This window comes from Trachypithecus francoisi, unplaced genomic scaffold (assembly GCF_009764315.1).
Source record: "Trachypithecus francoisi isolate TF-2019V2 unplaced genomic scaffold, Tfra_2.0 Lachesis_group4, whole genome shotgun sequence".
In the NCBI taxonomy this organism is placed as follows: Eukaryota; Metazoa; Chordata; class Mammalia; order Primates; family Cercopithecidae; genus Trachypithecus; species Trachypithecus francoisi.
The window spans coordinates 103,691,234-103,696,012 of record NW_022681469.1 but is presented as its reverse complement, the minus strand read 5'-3'; the positions used below and the strand labels follow the sequence as shown (position 1 = coordinate 103,696,012).

Genomic DNA, 4,779 nt, shown 5'->3' with positions numbered 1-4,779 from the left:
CGGTGGCTCAAGCCTGTAATCCCAGCACTTTGGGAGGCCAAGACGGGTGGATCATGAGGTCAGGAGATTGAGACCATCCTGGTCTACATGGTGAAACCCCGTCTCTACTTAAAAAAATACAAAAAAACTAGCCAGGCGAGATGGCGGGCGCCTGTAGTCCCAGCTACTGGGGAGGCTGAGGCAGGAGAATGGCGTAAACCCGGGAGGCGGAGCTTGCAGTGAGCTGAGATTCGGCCACTGCACTCCAGCCTGGGCGACAGAGCGAGACTCCGTCTCAAAAAAAAAGAAAAAAAAGAAAAAAAAAATCTTAGGTAATACAATATTTCATTTAAAATTTACAAAATTCCATTACATTCATGGTTTCATTTCATCCTCAAAACAATCTCCTGAGTTAGGCAGAACAGTTATTACTAACAACTAACTCCATTTTACAGGTGAGGGAACTGAAGTTCAGAAAGTACTTGGACTTAACAAAAGCTTTAATAGGGCCACATATCGAAACCAAATCCTCTGCTCAAAAGAACTAGAATAAGTTATCTTTTACATATTATTCATACTTATATCCTGTCAACATCCAAAAATGTTTTGAGGTAGCCTGCAATAATAGACATCTATCCAATAAAAACATTAAAATGAAAAACAGGTGAGAAAAAAAAAAAACAGCAGGTGACATGGGAGACAGACAAAGGTAGATACCAAAGACTGAGACTTAGAATCTAAGAAAACTTCATCTCTGACCTTCCATTTCCAGGGAGATAATACTAAAGGAAACAAGATGGTTATAGACTCATAACTGACAAAAGAGAGGTTGCATCAGTTCTTAACTATGAAACACTCCTGGCAACCACAGCAAATCTCTAGGACAACATACCAATGGCATCAAAGCAAGAGTATACTTCAGTGATAGAGTGAATTAAGTTCCCTGTTTGGGACCCAGGCCAGGGCTAGAGAAAAGAACTCTGAAATGTAGAGCTCAAAAATATATCCTCTGTCGGCCAGGCACAGTGGCTCACACCTGTAATCCCCAGCACTCTGGAAGGCCGAGGCAGGCAGATCACGAAGTCAGGAGATGGAGACCATCCTGGCTAGCACAGTGAAATCCTGTTTCTATTAAAAATACAAAAAATTAGCCGGGCGTGGTGGCAGGCGCCTATAGTCCCAGCTGCTTGGAAGGCTGAGGTAGGAGAATGGAGTGAACCCAGGAGGCCGAGCTTGCAGTGAGCGGAGATCCTGCCACTGCGCTCCAGCCTGGGCAACAGAGCAAAACTCCAACTCCAAAAAAAAAAAAAAAATACATATATATATATACCCTGTGTCTTCTCCATACCCAAGTGTCCCCTTCTGTGAGAGACTTCCTTACACCATGGTGGGGAAGAGAATTTTTCTCTGCTATATTTGCTTGAAAGAATTAAAGGTGTAGGGCAACAATTCTTGGAAATTATGTCGTTTACAATCCTCAAAAGTGAGAAAAATGAAGCCCAGAAGAGAAGACCTTCCAGGAAAATTCCAGAGCCGGAGGTAGACCCAGTACATTGTTTCTGTTTTTGTTTTGAGAGGAAGTCTCACTCTATTGTCCAGGCTGGAGTGCAGTGGAGCCATTTCACTCACTGCAACCTCCACCTCCTGGGTTCAAGCTATTCTCCTGCCTCAGTCTCCCGAGTAGCTGCGATTACAGGAGCCCACCACCACACCCAACTAATTTTTCTATTTTTAGTAGAGACAGGGTTTCACCATGTTGGCCAGGTTGGTCTTGAACTCCTGACCTTAAGTGATCCACCTGCCTGGACGTCCCAAAGTCCTCGGATTTCAGGTGTGAGCCACCGCACCCAGCCAACCTGGTAAGTTTTAATCAAGTACTCTGAACTATGCAACAAACACTAGGAAGTAATAGAAAAAAAATTAATCTAAAACCCTCTGGAGAGTCAAAGAATTGCAGATTTTAAATAGCATGAATACTTGAATTCATGGTATTGAAAAAGGACCTCACACTTACCCGCATGTACAAACTGCCTGCCCACCTCTATCAGAGCATTTTTCAAGCTGTGCTACAGTTAACTATGTACTGCCCAAAGCCAATCTGTCCCTGCAGATCATAAGCTCTCAAAGACCAGGACTTCAGGAGAACATGCAAAACTTCAGAGAGAAGGGAGCCACCAAAACAGTTCATAGCAATGGGTCGGCAGGAGCTGATGACTGGAGGTGGGCTGTAGCCTTGGGGTCTGGGACAGCGGAGGGCAGAGAAGGCAAAAGGGCCTGCATGACATGCTACAGGGCTAGAAGCCACAGCTGTGGTGATTAGTTCAGTTTTGTCTCGTATGCCTGTTACTTATACACCATCTGTTGTTCAGAAAGAACTTCAGGTTGAGTATTTGTACTCCTTGAGCCTTCTGCTGTTTGTCTCCAGGACGTTTAACACTCTTAAAAGGGGAAAACTGTCCAGTTCGATTTTGCTTCCTGGGACATTACAGGTTTTTCAAAAGTTTGATGAAAGCATTCACTAAGGAGTGATTCCACTTTCTCTGGTGGCTGAGAAATACGCGTCTGAGGGGCAGCATCAGGTCTCCCCATCAAGCTGAGGTCAGAGTCTCCCCACCTATGGCCCTCACCCTGGCTCCCCCCTCATAAATCTGACCTCTAACTGTAACTGCCTTGGCCTCATTCCATGGGTGTGGATGCTCCTGCTTGAAACGCATTTTCAGCCCGCCAAATTCTTGGGCGAGTTTCTTCCACTCTCCAGGCTCTGAGAGCTACAAAGTTCAATCTGGCTTTCCAGATTTTTTTTTCTTCCCATTACTAACGGAAGAAATCAAGAAGCGCCAGGCAGAAGGGCCCTGCTTCCACCAATCAGAGCCCAGCCGAAGGCCAGAGCAGGAAGTGCGGCGGTGGGACGCTCGGTGACAACCCCTCGTTCCCTGGGACGCGCCGGCCTGGGCAGAGGTCGGAGAGGGCGCTGCGCGACAGCTCCGGGCCCGCGCCTTTCGCTTTCTCCCGCCCAGCAAGTGAGAGGATAAATCACGGGGCGGGGGCAGTGCGCCCCCAGCAATCGCGCACCCCGGGCACAGACCCCTACTACACGCGCGTCCCAGGCGGGGTCGACCCAGACGAGTCATGGGGCGGCGCACAGCCCCACTAGCAGGGCAGCCAGGACCCACGCCCGCGGGTCCACGTAGCCACCTAGATAAGTGACAAAACACTCAGGAAGCCATCATGCGGGGCCAGGAAAGAGCCCCCACCCAGAGTCACTGACTCCCTCGTCTGAGGGTCCGCGCAGTCCCCTCGGTGAGTCTGGCGAAGCAGTCTCATTGCGAGCGAGGGCGGGGAGGGCGTTGGACCCCGTTCCATGAGTGGGTCCATGCAGGGCCCACTCTGCCGCACGCAGGGACCAGCCAGTCCGCGGAGGAGCGGGCAAAAGCCAGCGCCCGGGTCCATGCAGTCCCCTCCGCGGAAGACGCGGGGAGCCCGGGAGCAGTGGAGCAGTGGGGACCGGCCCGCACCCGCAGGGCGCCCGAGACCCCCGCGCTGGCCCACGCGGTATCGCAGCAGACGCGAAGCCCCCGGTGCCACCCGAGGCAGAGACAAAGCCCAGGCGCACGGACCCGGGATCCCGACCCCGGACCCTGCGGAGCCCAGCTCGGAGCCGCCACGCCCGGCGCAGAGACCCCCGCCCGGTCCAGAGACCCCGTCGCCCGTCGCCCAGTCTCACCTCGGGCCGCCGCCTCCCAGTGCTAGCTCCTCGCTGCGGCGCCTGGGCCGACTAGAGCGCAGCTGAGCAGCCGACAGAGAGGCGGCAGCCTCAACAAGGGAGCCCATGGGCTGGGCCGCCGCCGCCGCTTCAGCCGGTGTTCGCTGCTCAGGATCCGGCTCGGATCAAGGAGCTGCAGCAGGCGCTGGGCTGAGGCCGGGACACACACCATGCAGGTGTAGACGGCCCCGCCCGCCGCCTGCCGCCCCGCCCCCAGCGGAGCCGGGCGCCCAGGGCCCGCCCGCCCCGCCCCCGACCAATGGGGAGCGAGCTGTGCAGAGACGGGGGGGGGGGGGGGCCTTAGGTAACAGAGGGAGGTTGGGTCCGGCGGCCCTGGGACTGGGCATGCGGGGTCTCGCCAGAGGACTGGAGCCAAGAGCTGGCCGGATCCTGGCCTCCTAGAAGACGCAGCTCAACGTCCACCTGGAGTCTGCTCTACAGGACAGGCTCATCTCAAGCCCAGAACTCAGGCTTTTAGGCCAGAGAGGGAGAGACAGGCTTGCTTTACAAAAAGTGAAACTGAGGTCCAAGGAATAGGATTGCCTGCTGCCCGAAGTCACGTAGTCCCATTCACTCGTTCACCTTGTCATTCAGCAAACATTTGGAAGCACCTATGGTGGGCGTTAGGAGTGAAGTAGGGCCAGCGCGGTGGCTCGCGCCTGTAATCCCAGCACTTTGTGGGGCCAAGGCAGATGGATCACTTGAGGCCAGGAGTTCGAAGCCAGCGTGGCCAACAAGATGAAACCCCATCTCTGCTAAAAATACAAAAACTTAGCCGATGGTGGTCGCGCCTACCTGTGGTCCCAGCTACTGGGAAGGCTGAGGCAGGAGAATCGTCTGAACCCGGGAGAAGGAGGTTACAGTGAGCTGAGATGGTGCCATTGCATGCGCTCCAGCCTGGGCGACAGAGTGAGACTCTGTCTCCAAAAAAAATAATAATAATAATAGATGGGAAGTAGAAGCGAACTTAGGCCTTCCCTGAAGGAGCTCGGCCAAGGAGTACCTGAAATGTCTCTGCATCTCTTTAAGGTCTGATA

General features: G+C 53.3%; 1 pseudogene; it reads left to right on the top strand.

Annotated features, from left to right (window-relative positions):
• The first annotated feature begins 3,207 nt into the window (after positions 1-3,207).
• Positions 3,208-4,046, top strand: LOC117072182 (annotated as a pseudogene).
• The last annotated feature ends 733 nt before the right edge of the window (positions 4,047-4,779 follow it).